Consider the following 23,649-nt stretch of genomic DNA (forward strand, 5'->3'; position numbering starts at 1 on the left):
CACTGACTCAACGTGGGTGCCTGATAGGAGAGAGGAGGAGGAGGAGGAGGCGGCACATCACCAACGAGGCAGGATGCCCTCCAGGGTCCAGCCTAAGGGCAGCACACTGACTGCATCACACCCCAAAGCTCCACATGTGCAGGGCGCTGCAGTCTGCGCGTTATTCAAAAAGTTCTTTGGTGTGGGCCTTTATTGAGATGAGTGCATCAGATCGCACCGCTGCTATTTGCAACATATGTCTCAAGCATATCTCGCGTGGCCAAAACATCTCCCGCTTGGGCACCACATGCTTGAGCAGACATATGTTGACCTGCCATGCAGTTCGTTGGCAAGCGTATCTAAAAGACCCACACCAAAGAACAAAGAGGACCTCTCCTTGCTCCTCATCAGCTGAGATCTCCAACCCCACTATACCTTCAGTCCTCTCTGAGACCTGCACTGAGAGGAATGAAGGTGTAGAATTAGGTGTGTCACAGCCAAATACTTGTTGGCAATCTGCTTTCCGTACACCGACGTCAGATTGTACCAGGCAAATTTCCCTGCCCCAGCTGCTGCACTGTCAAAAGAAGTTTGCTCCCAGCCATCCACATGCCCAGCGGTTGAATGCTAGCTTGGCAAAATTGCTAGCACTTCAACTGCTGCCTTTTCAGTTGGTAGACTCTGCCTCCTTCCGTGAGTTTGTGGAATGTGCGGTTCCTCAGTGGCAGGTACCCAAATGCCACTTTTTCTCACGGAAGGCGATTCCGGCTCTCTACCAGCATGTGGAAGGCAATGTCCATGCCTTGCTGGACAGGGCGGTCAGCAGTAAGGTGCATATTACCGCTGACTTATGGTCCAGCAGGCATGGACAGGGACGTTACCTAAGTTTCACTGCGCATTGGGTGACTCTGCTGGCAGCTGGGAAGGATGCAGGACAAGGTGCAGTAGTGTTGGAGGTTGTTCCGCCACCACGCCTCCAAAATGCCACTACTAATGATTGTGACACACCTCTCTCCTCCACCCCCTCCTCTTATTTTTCCTCCATGGCCTCTTCCTGTGCTTTGTCCTCGGAACCAGCGGTGCTCCGTAGCCGTTTAAGGGGCTACGCAAGTATGCAGCCAAAAGATGCCATGCGGTGCTTGAGCTGGTGTGCTTGGGGGACAGGAGTCACACTGGGGCAGAGGTTCTGTCAGCTCTGCAGGGCAGGTTCAGAGGTGGTTGACGCCATGCCAACTTAAGGCAGGAATGGTGGTTTGCGACAATGGCATCAACCTCCTCTCTGCCCTCTGACAGGGACAAATGACCCATGTGCCCTGTTTGGCTCACGTCCTTAACTTGGTGGTGCCGTGGTTCTTGGGCAGGTACCCGGGCTTACAGGATGTCCTGAGGCAGGCCAGGAAAGTCTGTGTGCATTTCCGCCAGTCATATAATGCCAGTGCTCGACTGGCGGACCTCCAAAAGGAGTTTAACCTGCCCAAGAACCGCCTAATCTGTGACATGCCCACCAGGTGGAACTCAACGTTGGCCATGCTGCAACGGCTGCACACGCCATCAATGAGTACCTGTGCGACTATGGCACCAGGATAGGGTCAGGGGAGCTTGTTTTTTTTCCCACGCCAGTGGGCCATGATCAGGGATGCATACACTGTCCTGTCACCATTTGAGGAGGCCACGAGGATGGTGAGCAGTGACAGTTCATGCATCAGTGACACTGTCCACCTGTTGGAGCACACGCTGCGTGGAATAATGGACAGGGCACTTGAGGCAGAACAGAGGCAGGAAGAGGAGGACTTCCTTAGCTCTCAAGGCCCCCTTTATCCAGACAGTGTTCCTGTGTGCCTGCCGATCACACAGGAAGAGGAGAAGGAGAAGGAAGATGAGGAGGAGGAAGATTGTGTCAGTATGGAGGTGGAGCCTGGCACTCAGCATCAGCAGCAGTCTTTAAGGGATCAGTCCCAAGAAACACATGGACTTGTACGTGGCTGGGAGGAGGTGGCTACGGACCATGTCGTCCTTAGTGACCCAGAGGACTCCGGTCCGAATGCCTCAGCAAACCTACGCTGCATGGCCTCCCTGATCCTGCAAAGCCTGCGGAAGGATCCTCGTATTCGTGGTATCAAGGAGAAGGACCAATACTGGCTGGCAACCCTCCTTGATCCACATTACAAGGGTATGGTTGCGGACCTTATCTTGCCATCGCAGAGGGAGCAGAGGATGAAACATCTTCAGGAGGCCTTGCAGAAAGGTCTGTGCAATGCGTTCCCAGAGACTGGGAGGTTACAAACTCCTGTTTCTGGACAACGTGTTGCTGAGGCTACCGTCAGTCAAAGAAGAAGCTGTGGAGAAGGTGGCTGTCTGACCGATGGGTTCAGACAATTTTTTGATCCAAGGTATGATCGGTTCCAGTAACCATCGCCAGCGTCTGTTTTACATGGTGCAGGAATACCTAGGGGCAAGATCTGACTTGGACACCTTTCCCACCGAAAATCCTCTGGGTTACTGGGTCTTGAGGATGGATCACTGGCCAGAGCTTGCACAGTATGCAATTGAGCTACTGGCCTGTCCTTCATCCAGCGTTCTTTCAGAACGCACATTCAGTGCTACTGGAGGATTTGTAACTGATCCCAGGGTGCGTCTGTCCACTGACTCGGTCGATCGACTGACCTTCATAAAAATGAATCAGTCTTGGATCACCACCAGCTACCAAGCACCTGATGCTGATGTAACTGAATATTTTTTTTTGAAATCTCAGAGCCCTTCAAAGATTGCCTATGCTGATGCTGAATGACTATCCTGAGTAATTATCCTCTTCCTCCTCAATGATCACGCTGATAGCTTGTAAGAATATTTTTGGTTCTGGGCGCCACCACCAGTGCCTAAGGCCCAATTTTTCAGCCCCTGTTTAACAGAGGCGTATAATTACAATTTTTGATGCAATACTTTGCAGTAGGGCTCGTTCCTGCGTTCCAACTAGAGTATCTGTGAGGGGTTGCAGTGTTGTGGCACCAGCACCAGTGCCTAAGGCCTAATTTTTCAGCCCCTGTTTAACAGGAGCATGTAATTACAATTTTTGATGCAATACTTTGCAGCAGGGCTCGTTCCTGCATTCCAACTAGAGTTTCTGTGAAGGGTTGCAGTGTTGTGGCACCAGCACCAGTGCCTAAGGCCTAATTTTTCAGCCCCTGTTCAACAGGGGCATGTAATTACAATTCTTGATCTAATATTTCACAGCAGGGCCCATTTCTGCGCCCACCAAGAGCGAGTGAGGACTTACAGTGTTGTGGCACCAGCACCACCACCACCACCAAAGACCCAATTTTTCTGCCCTTGTTCAACAGGGGCATGTAATTACAATTCTTGATCTAATATTTCACAGCAGGGCCCATTTCTGCGCCCACCAAGAGCGAGTGAGGACTTACAGTGTTTTGGCACCAGCACCACCACCAAAGGCCCAATTTTTCTGCCCCTGTTCGACAGGGGCATGTAATTTACAATTCTAGATCTAATATTTCACAGCAGGGCCCTGTGAGGGCTTACAGTGTTGTGGCCACAACAACATCTAAGGCCCAAATTTCTGCTGAGTATATAGGGCAGGCCCCTACTTTCAAACATCTAACTTACAAATGACTCCTACTTGCAAACGGAAGGAGACAACAGGAAGTGAGATGAAATCTACCCCTAGGAAGGGAAATTCTCTCCTGTAAGAGTTAATATGGGAAAAACATTTCTCCTTTCCACTGATGCTTTCCAATCCTTGTTCCACAAAAAACCCCAAATTTTCAAAAAACATTTGTCATTGGGACAAAAAGTGAGGTGAAATCTTCTGAAGAGGAGCACAGACAGCAAAACAAATGTCACAGGGGTGATAACCCTTCCCTATGTTTTCCAAAAAGCTTAAAAAAGATTTTTTGGCTGGAGCTAAACACGTTAAAAATGTACCTGTTCAAAATGACAAACAGATTCTACTTAACAACAAACCTACAGTCCCTGTCTTGTTTGCACCGCCTGTATACTGCTGTTCAGAGTATATAGGGCCTGGTGGCCCCACACCTTTCCTTATTTTAATTTAGGTGCGGGGTTCCCCTTAATATCCATACAAGACCCAAAGGGCCTAGTAATGGACTGGGGGGTACCCATGCCGTTTGTCTCACTGATTTTCATCCATATTGCCAGAACACGACATTTCATTAAAGCCGCAAGCAGTTTTAAATGACTTTTTTTCCTTTAAAAATTACATTTTGTGCAGGGACTGTTCTAAGCATGGGAAACACGCGCCACTTTATAGGCATAATATAGACACCCCCCAGGTACGATATTTAAAGGAATATTTCACTTTCTTTTTTTACTTTAAGCATCATTAAAATCACTTCTCTCGAAAAAATGGCCGTTTTTAAACGTTTTTTTTGCATTGATACATGTCCCCTGGGGCAGGACCCGGGTCCCCAAACCCTTTTTAGGACAATAACATGCAAATTAGCCTTTAAAATGAGCATTTTTGATTTTGAACGTTCGAGTCCCATAGACGTCAATGGGGTTCTAACGTTCGTGCAAATTTTCGGTCCGTTCGCAGGTTCTGGTGCGAACCGAACCGGGGGGTGTTCGGCTCATCCCTAGCGGTAGGTTAACTTTAGGATGCGTCCTCCAACAGAGTCACCAGGTCCCTCTTCAGACCAACACTCTGCATGATTCTTCCACGACGGTTCCTCCCCTGGGATCTTCTCAGTTGTCCAGCTTCTTCCGGTAGGACAGACAGCACAGGACCATTCCCTCACCGCTGTGGTAGGCCCCAGACAGGCTTCTGGGCCCACCCACATGCCCATGGCCATGGCGACAACAACACCCACAGGCACAGTGTGAAACTACATGCAACATAGCCAAACTGGAACAGTGGCTAAATCTGAAACAGATAACCCACTAAATTTACCTATAAGCGGTAGAAAATCTACCAGCGCTACATACTCCCCCCACTACAATAGATGTTGTCCTCAATGTCTGTCAAAATAACTCCCAAGCCTGAGAGTAGGTATTTGAACTTAGAACTTGGATGAGGAAGAAGAAAAGACAGTATAAAAATATTACAGTTTCAACTTTTATACAACAACATGGTCACATCCGCAAAAAGAAATCACATTAGAACTGTCACAAGCCCCACTATCTATCTAGCTGAAAAGCCTAACAGCTTGATAGGAGATCCAATTAGTCCTGATGAAAAAACAAAGTTAAACACACACAAGATATGTACAGTATCATTACTAAACAGTTTAGGAGCAAAGCCTCATTCCAGAAGAAGAATGACACTCTCTTCCCACATATTTTCCTTTTAATGGAAATGAACTAAAGTAACTAAAGTAACTTGAAAAGTCCATCCCTATCTTTGAGTGAATTACATCCTATCGATAAAGAAAATCCAGCTAGCAAAGAGTCTTTGGATTTGAAAACGCTGGGATGAATATTATCTCTTGACCACGGAGATCTCTAAACACTGACACTTTCTAACTACACACCCCAAAGTTCCTTTTCATGATCACCAATAAAACCGAGGATCTGGCAATGTCAGTTTCTTTCCTAGTTTATCCACGGTAGTGATAATGTACACATCATCTTTTCCAGGTCTGCAAATGACCACTTTGTCAGCATAGATGTGCCGACCATAGTTCCAATGTAGGAAACATCCATTGAAGCGTTCATCTATGGCAACAGAATACCCAGCTCTCCGGAAAGGTTTTGGCACAGACATATAGTCCCAAACAGCTTCACGGTACCACTGTTCCCGGTTGGCCTCAATTTCCTGCATAATTTCCTGAGCAACATAGGGAAATTCCAGACCATATTCTGTGGCAACTCGTTTGGTGAGCACTCTCTGTAAACGGGCAAGTTTAGGCAAAGGTCTATTTTTCCCCAAACCAGGAGGCACACAAGAATTCGGTGATTTACTCACCATAGATCCGACAGGTGTCGGAAGCAAACTAGCAACTTTAGACAATGTCTCTTTGGTTGTACTGTGCGGCTCCACACAAGGTGATGTCCTCACAGAACTCAGGGCTGTCCATTCTGAGAAGGTTAAAGCAGAAGCAACATCTTCATCCTGGGCCCACAATAGTTCCTGTGACATTGTCTCAAACAAATCATCATCACAGGAGAGATCTGACATAGAATCTATCTCCGAGTGTCTCAACTCTTCTGCTGGCAAATATTTACAAAGAGTCCCAGATATGTTCCCCTTTGATCTCTCACCCGTTCCTGACGTGGACTTCTCCGGCTCCGGTTTGGGTAGTCTATGGGGTAGGCCTCGACCACGGCCGCGGGAAGCCTTCACATATCCCACCTTCCTTGGAACAGGTGCAACAGGGATAGGTGTAGTAGACGTGGAAATAAAGGTGATGTCCATTGAGGAAGCGGTAACAGCAGCATCTTCCTCGGAAGCACTCACGGTAGCAGACGAGATCACGGCCTGTTGCTCTCCAGCAGCAATGGCAGTAGTTTCCACTGTGGCAATTCCTGTAGCCCAATCCACACGATAAGCACGGGGCGACATGGTAGGTTGCTCCACTGTGAACAAATATTCTCCGCACTGCAAACATCAGACAAATGGACGGAGATGTATGGCCAGTCCTTCACACTTGTGGCAAAGCATGCCCAGCCCTTCGATATTTCCAACAGTGTATAGTAAGAACCGCCCCTGCGGCTTCAAACGAATGCCGGTATCTGTCAGCAGGGTTCCGGTCAGCATAGCACCCGCAGCGGTACTTGTAGGGAACATCTTAGATCCCATAGTTGAAGGTACCAATGGAAAAGAAGACATGGCTGCACTCTGATCCTCTCAGCACGATCACGAGACTTCTCTTCTCCTTTGGCACCAAACACACACACACGCGTCCCACGCGGTAACAAGTAGGTTAGGCTCCTCCCACTTGTTCTTCTGATCACGTAACTTCCGGGCTTTTACTTCTCACCCACAGCCTACGCAGTCAGAAATAAAGTCCTACAATTTAACCCCTTCTTCTCCTAGAAAAAAGTGACAAAGTCCAGAAATTAATTTTAACATAAACTCCCCGTGAAATACTTCTCAGGGTTGCGGGAGGTTGACGGCTAACAATCCCGGACGACGCCCCCACATGTAGCAATAACTCACGGTGGAGCTGCTGGTTTAAAGCGGGCTGTTACCGTCACCTCTGTTACCTCTATTTCACCAGAACCAGGTCTAGGGTCCCGTTGAGCTTAATACCAGACAGTATAGGAACCAGTCACTTGAGTATCTTTTCCAATGCTTTAATAAAGAGTAACTGAAGGAAGTAGCAGGAAAGAGGTAGAAGAAGAGTTGCAGGGAAGTTCAAATACCTTTTCTTGATATAGAATTAAGAATTGGAATCTTGTAGATGAATGTACTTTCTTTTTAGAGTTGAATCTTTGCCCACCCAGATAGGTTTCTCTCAATAACCTAGCAGCCGGTACGCAGCACGAACAAAAGTCTCTGCCACAGACTTGAATGGAATAGAAACTCGTACGATCCTCTGCCACAGGATATAATGGTTTACGATGGATAGCAAACACAGCACTAGAACCTTTAAGCTGACCCGGCAGTACTATGTGGTAGGTTAACTTTAGGATGCGTCCTCCAACTGAGTCACCAGGCCCCTCACCAGACCAGCACTCTGCATGATCCTTCCATGGCGGGTCCTCCCCTGGGATCTTCTCAGTTGTCCAGCTTCTTCCCGTAGGACAGACAGCACAGGACCATTCCCTCGCCGCTGTGGTAGGCCCCAGACAGGCTTCTGGGCCCACCCACACGGTGCAGCGATGTGATCCTCCTGGTCGGAGGACCACACTGTAGTACTCCTAACACATACCTGTCGGCCAGGAGGGCCAGCAGGTGGAACGAAAGACCCTTAGAACATGGCATCTGTCCCATAAACACCCTCCCTCAGAATGCAACTCGGAGGACCACCTCCACCGAGTTATCTCCGGGACAGAAGAGCACTCATACGCTTTAACATGTTGCCTTTCCAACACTGACCCATGGCGACAACGACACCCACAGGCACAGTGTGAAACTACATGCAACACAGCCAAACTGGAACAGAGGCTAAATCTGACTATGTATGAAACAGATAAACTAATTTTACCTATAAGCGGTAGATTGAAAATCTACCAGAGCTACACAATTTTTATGGCAATAACTTGCATATAAGCCTTTAAAATGAGCACTTTTGATTTTTCATGTTCATGTCCCATAGACTTTAACGATGTTCGCACATGGGGGCGTTCGGCTCATCCCTACCCAATGGCACATGAGCATGGTTGGTACCATAATATTAATGTTTCAAATGCAAAACATTATTGCATACAATGAAAAGAATCAAACATTAGTAATAGTATTTTCTATATATTATTGTGCTCAGCACCATAGCGTAGTGTTATCCCCTGCTATCTTCAAAGGTTCAAGCCATGGGTTTGAATCCTACCAATGGATTGTACTCAGTACATTGTACTCAGCAGCATAATTAGCGAATGCACATCAATTTGGTTTATTCCATCATTTTAACTGTTCAAATGCATGCATGGTATGTAATTATTCAAAAATATTATGGTGTGGATTTCAAAAAATTCAAAAATCAAGGAAAAAAATTGCGTAGGGCCCCCCCCCTCCAGTGCATACCAGGCCCTTCGGATCTGGTATAGACTTTAAGGGGCATTCCACACTAAAATGTAAAAAAAAATGGCGTAGGGGTCCCCCCCAAGGTTCATACCAGAAGGGTCTGGTATGGATATTAAGGGGAACCCTGCACCAAAATTTGAAAAAAATGGCATGAGAGTCCCCCCAAAATTCATACCAGACCCTTATCCGAGCAAGCAACCTGGCAGGCCACATACCCTTAACGTGGGGAGGGTGCTTTGGAGTAGCCCCCCAAAGCACCTTGTCCCCATGTTGATGGGGAAAAGGGCCTCATCCCCACAACCCTTGACCGGTGGTAGTGGGGGTCTGCGAGCGGGGGGCTTATGGGGAACCTGGAAGCCCCCTTTAACAAGAGGGCCCCCAGATCCCGCCCCCCATGTGAATGGGTATCGGATACATTGTACCCCTACTTATTCACCAAAAAAAGCAGTGAACAAAGATAGGGAAAAGGGGGCAGTAACGTCCCCGGGACTTTGACGGTGCTTTAAATACTGGGTGCATAAGACTAGAAGAAACTATATGCAACTACACATATACACTTTTTTATTGAAAAATACATAATAACAAACAGTTAAAAGAATCCACTTTAATGAAGAGGCAATAAAGGCCCATCAAACTATGAATACCATTCTGTTACTCGACATGTTTTGCTCACATTCTTGAGCTTCATCAGGAGTTATGGTATGTATATAGGTCTCAACTGTGAATAACAGAAAACTCTCCATCAAACTATGAATACCATTCTGTTACTCGACATGTTTCGCTCACATTCTTGGGCTTCATCAGGAGTTATGGTATGTATATAGGTCTCAACTGTGAATAACAGAAATATAGTATGAATCAACAAGGTAAATAAGAACCATGCTGCCAGTGCATGGACAAAAAGCACTAGTTGCATACATCATTGCACAATTCAATGTTTAGTAGATATTTATAATGTGTTACTAAAGATCACATTATAGTAAATCCGTGTAGATGCCTCAATGGTGACAAACAATACCAATAGACATAGATGTTTATGAATGTATAAATATAACTGTCTCAAACTAAATGGAAGGACATGTCCCGTTCCAACTTAACCACTTCACAACTGGAGGCTCTTAAACTGTTACAAAATAACAGAGACATCGTGATTAAGCCCTCTGACAAGGGGGGGAATCTGGTCATTATGGACAAAAACCAGTATGAAACCATGGTTCTGGCTATAGTCCAGAATTACCAATGGTATTGAAAAGTCTCTTCTAGTCACCTTACCCTAACCATCACTAGATATAAACATCTGATAGGCACAGCATACCACAAAGGTCTCATAAGTAAGAACACCTGGGAGTTCCCTAATGTATCGTCACCTCGCACTCCTACCCTCTATGCACTTCCAAAGATACATAAAGATACAAAAAAGCCCCCAGGAAGGCCTATAGTATCCGGAAATGGATCACTTACAGAAATGGCCAGCAAACTTGTGGATGACTTTCTGAGGCCCCATGTTGAAGGGCTCACATCTTATCTCCAGGATACGGGGGATCTCCTACATGTCTTGGATGGTATCTTTGTGCCCCTTGATTCTTGGTTGGTGGCTCTGGATGTGGAGGCCCTCTACAACTCCATTCCCCATGATCTGGGGCTGGAAGTTGTAGAGGGCTTCATCTCTGAGAATCCCGAGATTTCGACAGAATACAATAAGTTCATTCTGGATCTGCTCCATTTTATTTTGTCTAATAACATCTTTCTCTTTGGTGGCTCCCACTACCTCCAGGTGCAGGGGGTAGCGATGGGGACCAAATGTGCCCCATCGTACGCCAACCTGTACCTGGGGGGGTGGGAGCACGAACTATTTTACAGGGATGATATGCAGGTGTACCTTGAACACATCCCGGTGTGGCGACGCTTTATCGACGATATTTTTTCATATGGCATTGAAGTAAAAATACCCTCCTTTCGTTTTTGGACAGTCTTAAGACCAATAAATTTAATTTGAAGTTTACCTTTGATGTAAGTCAACATCATCTGACTTTTCTAGATGTCCAAATCTTAGTAAATAAGGATGGGAGCATCAGGACCACCCTATATCGTAAACCATCGGCTGGAAATTCATTACTCCATGCCACCAGTTCCCACCCCGTCCCCCTTATCAACAACTTACCATATGGACAGTATCTCAGAGTCAGACGGAACTGTAGCGATGATGCTGACTTTGAGAAGGAGGCAAAATTGCTTCAATCTCGTCTACGCGAACGAGGCTACAGCAATAGGTGCCTATAAAGAGCATACCTGAAAGCTAAAAAGCAAAATAGATCTTTGCTTATACATCGAGTAAAGCCTAAGGAAATTGACTCCAATGTTCGAATAATCATTAGATTCTCAGGTCAACAGAAACAAGTTCGAGATATTATTCAGAAATATTGGTATCTCCTCATGGGGGATGATAAAATCTCAAAACATCTAAAAGTCTACCCAGAAATTACATATAGAGGCTCAAAAATGGTCGTCTCGTCAAAACAAGTTTCTCTGTTACTTGCCAATCTATTGGAATCGTATACATTATGATATGCGAATGCCAGAGTTTCTATGTTGGCAAAACAAAACATCCCTTCTTCTGTAGAATCAGGGACCATGTGTTCCTGGTCCAGAAGAAGAAAATGGAAACCCCAATCAGTCGACATATGGGCCTGTATCATAACTTCGACAGCAGTAAAATGCACTTTTACGCCCTCGAGTATATCCCCCCAGGGGAGAGAGGGGGCAACTACGATAAGCTGCTCCTACAGCGGGAGGTCTGCTGGATTCATGACCTCTCGGCTCTGAAGCATCCAGGCCTCAATGACGCCTTTAGCTTCAAACCGTTTTTATAAGTTCATATTGATCAGTGATTGGTTAGGCGTGAGATTTTTTCATATCTCCTGTATGTTTATATCTCCTGTTTTCTTTATTCCTCTTTTCCGTTTCCCAATTAATTTTTTCTCAATTTTTTCTCCTTTTTTTTCTCTTTTTATTCTATTTATTGTGTTAGATCTATGTCAATATATGTATATGATCAGTTTGTAATTTTATTGTGTTAGTATGCTAAATTGAACCAATGTACTTTTTTATTGTCCTCTTTGCTATTTGTTCCTAGGTTTGCATTAAACTCTCTTTCCAAGCCTGTTTTTTGCCCGTCATACAATTATCTGATTTATCAATGGACTTTGCAGTCGGTCTCCTCTACACGGTTGTTCTCCCTCCCTTTTTGGTTCACACGGACACCAGGGGCACCCAGGGGCTTTGTGAGTAATCAATAGGGATGAGCTTCGAGTTCGAGTCAAACTCATGTTCGACTCGAACATTGGCTGTTCGCAAGTTCGCCGAACAGCGAACAATTTGGGGTGTTCGCGGCAAATTCGAATGCCGCGGAACACCCTTTAAAAGTCTATGGGAGAAATCAAAAGTGCTAATTTTAAAGGCTAATATGCAAGTTATTGTCATAAAAAGTGTTTGGGGACCTTGGTCCTGCCCCAGGGGACATGGATCAATGCAAAAAAAAGTTTTAAAAACGGCCGTTTTTTCAGGAGCAGTGATTTTAATAATGCTTAAAGTCAAACAATAAAAGTGTAATATCCCTTTAAATTTTGTACCTGGGGGGTGTCTATAGTATGCCTGTAAAGGGGCGCATGTTTATTGTGTTTAGAACAGTCTGACAGCAAAATGACATTTTGAAGGAAAAAACTCATTTAAAACTACCCGCGGCTACTGCATTGCCGACAATACACATAGAAGTTCATTGATAAAAACGGCATGGGAATTCCCCAAAGGGGAACCCCGAACCAAAATTTAAAAAAAAATGACGTGGGAGTCCCCCTAAATTCCATACCAGGCCCTTCAGGTCTGATATGGATATTAAGGGGAACCCCGGCCAAAATTTAAAAAAAAAATGACGTGGGGTTCCCCCTAAATTCCATACCAGACCCTTCAGGTCTGGTATGAATTTTAAGGGGAACCCCGCGCCAAAAAAAAAAAAAAACGGCATGGGGTCCCCCCAAAAATCCATACCAGACCCTTATCTGAGCACGCAACCTGGCAGGCCACAGGAAAAGAGGGGGGGATGAGAGTGCGCCCCCCCTCCTGAACCGTACCAGGCCACATGCCCTCAACATTGGGAGGGTGCTTTGGGGTAGCCCCCCAAAACACCTTGTCCCCATGTTGATGAGGGCAAGGGCCTCATCCCCACAACCCTGGCCGGTGGTTGTGGGGGTCTGTGGGCGGGGGGCTTATCGGAATCTGGAAGCCCCCTTTAACAAGGGGACCCCCAGATCCCGGCCCCCCCTGTGTGAAATGGTAAGGGGGTACTTACCCCTACCATTTCACTAAAAAACTGTCAAAAATGTTAAAAATGACAAGAGAAAGTTTTTGACAATTACTTTATTTAAATGCTTCTTCTTTCTTCTATCTTCCTTCATCTTCTGGCTCTTCTGGTTCTTCTGGCTCTTCTAGTTCTTCCTCCGGCGTTCTCGTCCAGCATCTCCTCCGTGGTGTCTTCTATCTTCTTCTCCTCGGGCCGCTCCGCACCCATGGCATGGGGGGGAGGCTCCCGATCTTCTCTTCTTCTTTTCTTCTCTTCTTCTCTTCTTCATTTTCTTCTCCGGGCCGCTCCGCACCCATGCTGGCATGGAGGGAGGCTCCCGCTGTGTGACGGCGCTCCTCGTCTGACAGTTCTTAAATAACGGGGGTGGGGCCACCCGGTGACCCCGCCTTCCTCTGACGCACGGGACATGACGGGACTTCCCTGTGGCATTCCCCGTGACGTCACAGGGAAGTCCCGTCAAGTCACCGTGCGTCAGAGGAGGGCAGGGTCACCGGGTGGCCCCGCCCCCGTTATTTAAGAACTGTCAGGCGAGGAGCGCCGTCACACAGCGGGAGCCTCCCTCCATGCCAGCATGGGTGCGGAGCGGCCCGGAGAAGAAAATGAAGAAGAGAAGAAGAGAAGAAAAGAAGAAGAGAAGAGCAGGAGCCTCCCCCCCATGCCATGGGTGCGGAGCGGCCCGAGGAGAAGAAGATAGAAGACGCCGCGGAGGAGATGCTGGACGAGAACGCCGGAGGAAGAACCAGAAGAGCCAAAAGAACCAGAAGATGAAGGAAGATAGAAGAAAGAAGAAGCATTTAAATAAAGGAATAGTCAAAAACTGTCTCTTGTCATTTTTAACATTTTTGACAGTTTTTTAGTGAAATGGTAGGGGTAAGTACCCCCTTACCATTTCACACAGGGGGGGGCCAGGATCTGGGGGTCCCCTTGTTAAAGGGGGCTTCCAGATTCCGATAAGCCCCCCGCCCGCAGACCCCCACAACCACCGGCCAGGGTTGTGGGGATGAGGCCCTTGTCCTCATCAACATGGGGACAAGGTGTTTTGGGGGGCTACCCCAAAGCACCCTCCCAGTGTTGAGGGCATGTGGCCTGGTATGGTTCAGGAGGGGGGGGCCGCACTCTCGTCCCCACCTCTTTTCCTGCGGCCTGCCAGGTTGCGTGCTCGGATAAGGGTCTGGTATGGATTTTTGGGGGGACCCCACGCCGTTTTTTTTTTTTTTTTTTTTGGCGCGGGGTTCCCCTAAAAATCCATACCAGACCTGAAGGGCCTGGTATGGAATTTAGGGGGACTCCCACGTCATTTTTTTTTTTTTTAATTTTGGTTCGGGGTTCCCCTTTGGGGAATTCCCATGCCGTTTTTATCAATGAACTTCTATGTGTATTGTCGGCAATGCAATAGCCGCGGGTAGTTTTAAATGAGTTTTTTCCTTCAAAATGTCATTTTGCTGTCAGACTGTTCTAAACATGCGCCCCTTTACAGGCATACTATAGACACCCCCCAGGTACGAAATTGAAAGGGATATTACACTTTTATTGTTTGACTTTAAGCATTATTAAAATCACTGCTCCATGTCCCCTGGGGCAGGACCCGGGTCCCCAAACACTTTTTATGACAATAACTTGCATATAAGCCTTTAAAATTAGCACTTTTGATTATTCATGTTCGTGTCCCATAGACTTTAACGGTGTTCGCGTGTTCGAACAAATTTTTTTCCTGTTCGCATGTTCTGGTGCGAACCGAACAGGGGGGTGTTCAGCTCATCCCTAGTAATCAATCACTCACCCCTGGGAGCCCTAGAGGCGCACATTTCCACTGAATGCAAAAACGGGCGGTATAGTGATTACAGATCCTATATTTATAGATTGTTTTTTACCTATCTCACTGCTGGTTTTGCCCTTGTTTGGCCTCTCTGGTGAGGCTCATAGCTATTTACACTAGCAGTTATGTGATTGATTCTTTTCTATGTCACAGACCAAACCAATCCCGATTTACTTTACATTTTTCTACTTGTTGTTCCATTACCATCTAGTGGCAGATATTTTGTTCCTTTGCCCATCTAATAATGGTTACTGTTTAGCCTCTTTCCCTCTACTAAGATGGCGCTGTAGGACTCCTCAGATTGAGTGTAACTCCAATGGCAGTGCCACTGCCGGTTCACGCACGCGCATTAGCCCTTCTCACGTGATCGGCACTGGAATTCTAAGCACATGCGCAGTCTGCCACTATACGTAACGTACGTTCCATCCGCCCCTCACCGTCATCTTGCATCCTTGTATGGGATTGCCTCACTATCTGTCCGCATCGCAGCGGTGACGTCAGACACCGCCGCGATGGATGGGACTATTTAGTGCGGCTTCTTAGCCGCCACCCTCTGTCAGAGGCTCTTCGGTCTAAAGGGGAGGCTGTGTTTCTCTCCCCTTCCTTGCTTGCCCGTGTATCTCCTTCAGGTAATTGATCTTCATTATTAATGTGCTCTGCACTGTCGCTACCAATGCTGGTAAGAATGATTATCACTGATACCTGGTACATCTATCTTTGTTTTGCAGCATATGTGTGCTGCTGGATCGTGGCGTCCGTAATGTCTAGTCCCTAGGAAGGTGCAATTATCTAGAGACCCATAACCAGCGATGCTATACACCAATAAGCTTTGAATTAGCCCTTTATTTACACTATATACAGCCTTGATTCAACCCAAGGTAAAAATCTATCTTTAACTCTTGCAATGCCTTAGGCATTTAAATTGCTAGATTGGGGTTTTTGATTATGATTTTTTATTATATTCACAGTCCGTGATTATCTATTAGAAACGCTTAGTCCCTCTGTGACCATTACGCTTGGGAGACACCGATACTGAAGACCTGCGCAGCCGTGGAAATGCGATGCTTTGCGTTCCCACACCCATAATCAATACCCCTTGATTTTTCTTTTGAACAGGCTTGGTAAGACAGTTATATTTATACATTCATAAACATCTATGTCTATTGGTATTGTTTGTCACCATTGAGGCATCTACACGGATTTACTATAATGTGATCTTTAGTAACACATTATAAATATCTACTAAACATTGAATTGTGCAATGATGTATGCAACTAGTGCTTTTTGTCCATGCACTGGCAGCATGGTTCTTATTTACCTTGTTGATTCATACTATATTTCTGTTATTCACAGTTGAGACCTATATACATACCATAACTCCTGATGAAGCTCAAGAATGTGAGCGAAACATGTCGAGTAATAGAATGGTATTCATAGTTTGATGGGCCTTTATTGCCTCTTCATTAAAGTGGATTTCTTTTAACTGTTTGTTATTGTGTATTTTTCAATAAAAAAGTGTCTTTTATATGTGTAGTTGCATATAGTTTCTTTTAGTCTTATGCACCCAGTACTTAAAGCACCGTCAAAGTCCCGGGGACGTTACTGCCCCCTTTTCCCTATCTTTGTTTATTTTCCATATGGGATGTGGTGCTAAGGGAAAACTATTCCTGTCCTCTATACATTAGATCAAAAAAAGCAGTGAAATGTGACAAAAGACAATAGCCGGTTTTTGACAATTCCTTTATTTAACCACTTGACCACTGGGCACTTAAACATATGCAACACTGTACCTATATGAATTTTTAGTCCTTTTTTTCACACAAATAGAGCTTTCTTTTGGTGGTATTTAATCACCTCTGGGTTCTTTATTTTTTGCGCTATAAAAGAAAACAGACCAAAAATTCAGTAAAAAAATTCGTTTTTCTTCGTTTCTGTTATAAAATTTTGCAAATTAGTAATTTTTCTTCATATATTTTGTCCAAAATTTATACCGCTACATATCTTTTGTAAAAATAACCCAAATCAGTGTATATTATTTGGTCTTTGTGAAAGTTATAGAGTCCAAAAGCTATGGTGCTTATATCTGAAAATTGATCACACCTGAAGTACTGACGGCCTATCTAATTTCTTGAGACCCTAACATGCCAGAAAAGTACAAATACCCCCCAAATGACCCCTTTTTGGAAAAAAGACATTCCAAGGTATTTAGAAAGATGCATGATAAGTTTTTTGAAGTTTCATTTTTTCCCACAATTCTTTGCAAAATCAAGATTTTTTTTTTCTTTTTTTTTTTACAAAATTGTCATATTAGCAGGTTATTTCTCACACACAGCATATGCATACCACAACTTACACCCCAAAACACATTCTGCTATTACTCCCAAGTACGGCGATACCACATGTGTGAGACTTTTACACAGCATGGCCACATACAGAGGCCCAACATGCACGGAGCACCTTCAGACGTTCTGGAGTGCCCAGGCCAATTCTGACATTTCTCTCCTACATGTAAAAATCATCATTTATTTGCTAGAAAATTACATAGAACCCCAAAACATTATATATGTTTTTTTAGCAAAGACCCTAGAGAATACAATGGTGGTTGTTGCAACTTTTTATTTCATGCGGTATTTGCGCAGCAATTTTTTGAACGCGTTTTTTTTTGGAAAAAAAACAGTTTTGTGCTTTAAAAAAAAACAAAACAGTAAAGTTAGCTCAATGTTTTTGCATAATGCGAAAGATAAAGTTATGCCAAGTAAATAGATACCTAACATGTCACCCTTCAAAATTGCACACTCTCGTGGAATGGCGCCAAACTTTGCTACTTAAAAATCCCTATAGGCTTCCTAAAATCCCTATACGCTTTAAAATTTTTTACTGGTTACATGTTTTGAGTTACAGAGGAGGTCTAGGGCCAAAATTATTGCTCTCGCTCTACCGATCGCTGCGATACCTCACATGTGTGGTTTGAAAACCATTTTCTTATGTGGTCGGGACTTATGTATGCATTTGCTTCTGCATGCGAGCACACGGGTACACGGGGAAATGTTTTTTTTCTTTTTTATTGTTCATTTTACTTTATTTATTTTAGTTTGATGCTTTTGTCCAAAAAATAAATTTTTTGATCACTTTTATTCCTATTATAAGGAATGTAAGCATCCCCTGTAATAGGAATATGGCATGACAGGTCCTCTTTACAGTGATATATGGGGTCAATAAGACCCCACATCTTCCCTCTAGGCTGGGAAGCCTGAAATAAATAAAAAAATAAATCCTAACTTCGATCGTAGTGGTGAGTTGGTAGAAGCACCTGAGGGCGGCGGGAGGGGGGACGTCCCCTCTCGCCTCCCGTAAGAATGATCAAGCAGTGGAACAGCCACTGTGATCATTCTTATGATGTAGGGAATCGCCGGCTGAAAAAATTGATATCTGAATGATGCCTGCAGAAAGTCAAGGACATCGTATGACGGCCGTCGGGCGCGAAGTGGTTAAAACACATTTTTTTTAACACAAAGTTGTCTATTTATACAATATTTCTAACACATAACATGTACATACCAAAAATGACACCCCAAAATAGATTCTCCTACTCCTCCTAAGTACGGCAATACTACATGTGTGAGACTTCCACAGTCTGGTCAAATACAGAGGCCGAGTACAGCCGAGTATGGCTGAGCATGGCAGAGTATGGCTGAGCATGGCTGAGCATGGCTGAGCATGGCTGGGTATGGAAAAGTATGGCTGGGTATCACTGAGTATTGCAGAGTATGGCTGGGTATTGCAGAGTATGGCTGGGTATGGCAGAGTATGGCTGGGTATGGTGGCAGAGTATGGCTGGGTATGGCAGAGTATGGCTGGATATGACAGAGTATGGCTGGCTTTTGCAGAGTATGGCTGGGTATGGCAGAGTATGGCATGGTATGGCAGATTATTGCGGGGTATTGCAGGGTATTGCGGGGTATTGCGAGGTATTGCAGAGTATTGCGAGGTATTGCAGAGTATTGCAGGGTATTGCAGGGTATTGCAGAATATTGCAGGGTAGTGCAGGGTATTGCAGAGTATTGCAGAGTATTGCGGGGTATTGCAGGGTATTTCAGGGTATTGCAGAGTATTGCAGAGTATTGCAGGGTATTGCAGGGTATTGCAGGGTATTGCGGAGTATTGTGAGGTATTGTGGGGTATTGCAGAGTATTGCAGGGCATTGCAGAGTATTGCAGGGTATTGCAGGGTATTGCAGGGCATTGCAGAGTATTGCATGGTATTGCAGAGTATTGCGGAGTATTGCAGAGTATTGCTGGGTATTGCAAAGTATTGCGGGGTATTGCAGAGTATTGCAGAGTATTGCAGGGTATTGCAGAGTATTGCAGGGTATTGCAGAGTATTGCGGGGTATTGCAGAGTATTGCGGGGTATTGCAGAGTATTGCAGATTATTGCAGGGTATTACAGAGTATTGCAGGGTATTACAGAGTATTGCAGGGCATTGCAGAGTATTGCAGGGTATTGCAGAGTATTGCACGGCATTGCAGAGTATTGCAGGGCATTGCAGAGTAGTGCAGGGTATTGCTGAGCATGGAGGGATGGCTGAGCATGGATGGATGGATCCATGGATTTGACTGCACATGTCACCAAGCAGCACTGTGGGCACTACACATCCAGCCCAAAGCGCTGCTGCCATCCGATCCCTCCCCCTCCCCCTCTGTACCGATCGGTTTGTTTACATGTGATCGCTCCATCATTTGACGGAGTGATCACATGGTAAACGGCTGCAATCAGCCAGCGTTTACCGTGATCCGTGATGCACGGATGTTCCCGTGTGCGCACCCCGAGGGTCACGTCATAGTACGCCCTCCCAGAGTTATCCAACCGCCCTGCAGCCATCATTTGGCTATGGGCTGGTTGGTAACTGGTTAAAATGTCTTCTTCTTTCCCCCGCTCCTTCCTCTGGTCTTCCTCCAGCTTCTTCTTCCCCCCCTCTTCCTTCAGTTTTCTTTTTTTTCCTCCAGCTTCTTCTTCCCCCACTTCGTCCTCCATCTTCCTCCCGTCTTCTCCATCTTCCTCCGACTCCAGTCTTTCTCCTCTGCCGCTCCCACCACCGACCTGCTATGAAAATGAACCTTCTCCAATGCTGTGGCCAGCGGTGTTTCAGAGCCATGTCATCTGCCCCATTGGAGCATCGGAGGAGGTTTGATTTTTGAATGTTCAGCGGGAACGGCGGAGGAGAAAGACTGGAGGACAGACCAGGGGAAAGAAGAATCCAGAGGAATTTTGGGGGACCCCAAAAGCACCCTCCCCATGTTTAGGGCATGTGGCCTGAAACGGTTCAGGAGGGGGCGCTCTCTCGTCCCCTCTCTTTTCCTGCGGCCTGCCAGGTTGCATGCTCGGATATTGGTCTGGTATAGATTTTTGGGGGGACCCCCCACGCCACTTTTTTTTCAAATTTTTGTGCAGGGTTCCCCTTAATATCCATAACAGACCTGAATCTCCAAACACTGGCTCTGGATATCAAAACCACCCTATCAGCAGCAATTTCTGACTTGAACATGAACATCAAGGCTATTTTGTCATGCCTGGAAGCAGTGGAGGTTACTGCAGAGGTGCCTGAGATGGCTATCACGCAAGTGTAGCAGGTCTCGAGCTCTCACTGTCAAACCCAGCATCTCATTGATCTGCGCTGCCATATTGAGAACCCGGACAACAGGGGACGGAGGCAAAACCAGCAAATCCGGGGGATCCCTAAGTCAGTGGAAGGGCCCCACCTTCAGCCTGAAGTCTGGACGATTTTCAACTCCCTACTGGGCAGACTGCCAAACTCGCCTATTGATATGGAGTGCTGCCACAGAATGCATAGATCCAGAAGCCAGGACACTGATCCTCCCCAGGATATAGTATGTTGCCTGGTGACCTTCCAGCTAAAAGAAGATATTGCTCGCAACCACAGTCACCTACTCCACGATGGCTCTGAAATTTAGATCTATCAGGATCTGTCTGCCATTATGCTCCAGCATTGAAGGAAATTGTGTCCCCTGCTTAACATCTTGTGGGATTGGAGCATTGTATATTGCTGGAAATTCTGCCTTTTGGCAACAGTTGCTGGATGCACAGCTCTCCTGCAAAGGCTGGCAGACCTGCAGCTCTTTTGTGACACCTTGGGCCTTCCAACACTGGCCAACACCATCCTTACTGAATTGGTACAGCTCCTTTCTCCAACCCCAGCCTTGGATCCCCACTCAGCCTGATTCCACTACTCGTTCTCAGCAACACAGGCCGCGTCACCTTAGATCCCCTTCTGCCTCTTCTGTGAGAGATTTGAACAGGGTGCCTCTGGATCACAGCCCCAAAGCCTTCACCTACAGCCTCGCAAAGACAGATGCATCACTGAGTGTGTGGAAGATTGTGTGAGCTTATTCTGACCCTATTTGTTTCCAGTTTGTTGACTATACAGTCTGTGGCTTTCCCATAGATGGGTGGGCTGCCTTGCTTTCCTGTAGAGTGTATTGCTGCCCTGAGGAGATTTGTCCCTTGCTTGCTATGCAAAGGATTAACTTTGGAGTGTTCTCTGCCTCTCTACTGCCCTCTTGTGTGGTAGGCTTTGTTATAGCTACGGGAAAACGACATCAGAGATCTAGTCTCCTTTGGCTATATATCTTTTCTCCACAGGGACTGAACTTGCCTGTTTATTTGCTTTGTTGAATCCCCTAACTTGAACTGCTTTTGACCTGTTTCTGCCACTTTCTTTAGGGATCCTCCATGCTATGGGGGATTATGCTGGCTCTCTGCTAATTCCTACTACTGCTTAATAATGTCACTGATATGGCCGTCTAGCTATACAAACATTGTTTTGATATGCTCTCATGTTTTATATATACACTATGCCTTTTGTTTTCCCTTGTATGTTTGAGCGGGGGCTGTCCCACTGAGGATACTTCACAAGAAGCTGTGTGGGCCTGAGTGGACCCCAAGGGGGTGTAGCTGGTTATGGTGGCCCTGGATCTTGGCGTAAGGGAGGCTTTTGCCTGGCCCTTATGCATACAGTGGAGTTGCCAAGGGGGTGCTTCTAGGCTGCAAGTATTCTCTACAGGTGCATTTATGCACTCGTCTCCCTGGGACAATGTAATTCCTTGCTTTTTATTCCCAGGAAGGAGCTTGCATTTGCCTTTGGATAGCCTTATTCACTGTCTGGTGGGGTTTTCCTTATTGGGTGATTTTGAGCAGTGTTTATTTTATGTGCCTTATATAATGTTTGTGCATGCGTCTCCTAACTGCCTTTGCATTGACTTGATGACGTGATTCGATCCCTACGATCCAGGGGCTAGTTATTCTCTGCCTACGCTACTACTTTCACTTGCTAGGTGCCTTTCCACCTCTTGCCTCCCCCCTGCTCCCCCTCTACTGCTTTGCCTCTGTACTGGAATCTCTGGTACCACTTATTGTCCCAGACAACCGTCTCTAGATCCACTTAATCTTCCTCCTATTCATGTTTATTTATTTTACAAATCAGCTACTAGTTGGTTGCATTAGCTGTACTATGTTTTACTCCAATTACTTTACCTCAATAGGAATGTCTCCATTATGTGGCAACCTTACTGTGGAATACAGTAGAAAGGGGATACTGGATGCGATTTTAGTTTTCCCTATGCCTAGTCTCCGCTTAGTTAAAGTGGTTGTTAATCCACTATAATATGATCTTACCATCTTCTCTGTTATATAACACTATGTGCCCCTGTGTCTGTGCTGTATAAAAAAGATGCAGATTATCCTGTATATCAGAGCAGCTCCCAGCACTCACGTGACTCCTAGGCTCTTTCCAGGGAGGAGGGGATGAGAGAAGAGAGATCCGAGGAGTCACGTGAGCGCAGGGAGCCTCTCTGATATATGGTATAATCTGCATCTTTTTTATACAGCACAGGCACAGGAGAACATAGTGTTATATAACAGAGGGGATGGTAAAATCATATTATAGTGGATTAACAACCACTTAACTTAGCGGAGACTAGGCATAGGGAAAACCAAAATCGCATCCAGTATCCCCTTTCTACTTTGTTCCACAGTAAGGTTGCCACATAATGGAGACATTCCTATTGAGGTAAAGTAATTGAAGTAAAACATAGTACAGCTAATGCAACCAACTAGTAGCTGATTTGTAAAATAAATAAACATGAATAGGAGGACGATTAAGTGGATCTAGAGACGGTTGTCTGGGACAATAAAGAGATGGCATGATCATAGTATAGATTAGATTGCATCAGGAGGGGAGGTCAGTGGAGTGGACAGAGCAGACAGGCAGGGAGAGGAGAGGGGAGGAGGACAGAGGAGGACACAGGAGAGGAGAGAGCAGGGCTGCGGATGACGGAGGCACGTAAATTGACTGCAGTGTCAGGGCTCAGCAGCCATGATATACCATGGTTAGTTTACAGGGGGGAGGGTATAGCCAGGCAGGATCAGCCAGGTAGTTTAGATGATACAGGGGGGCAAGTTAATAACATGCTTTATGGGAACATGATCCATTTTTTTTCTTAGGTTAACAAACACTTTAATACTTTAATTATTTTCATTGGAACTGTATGTTTTGTTTATCTGGTTCCCATGAGGGTTTTTTCTATGGGTTGCTTTTAGTACATGAGAATGTAACTAAACTCCAATGGGTTTCAACATACCTTCTTGCTTTGTGTTAAGGGGTCTCCTGAATCACTCATTGATTTAGTCTTGAACCCACAGACACATGGTAACTAAGTTGAAAATCCTCTCTTATAATATCCGTGGACTGCGTTTGCCTCAAAAATTTAGTAAAGCGTTGCAGGAACTCCGCCATCTTGCCCTGCACATTGTGTTGTTTCATGAGA

This window comes from Aquarana catesbeiana, linkage group LG01, assembly GCF_042186555.1.
Source record: "Aquarana catesbeiana isolate 2022-GZ linkage group LG01, ASM4218655v1, whole genome shotgun sequence".
Taxonomy (NCBI): Eukaryota; Metazoa; Chordata; class Amphibia; order Anura; family Ranidae; genus Aquarana; species Aquarana catesbeiana.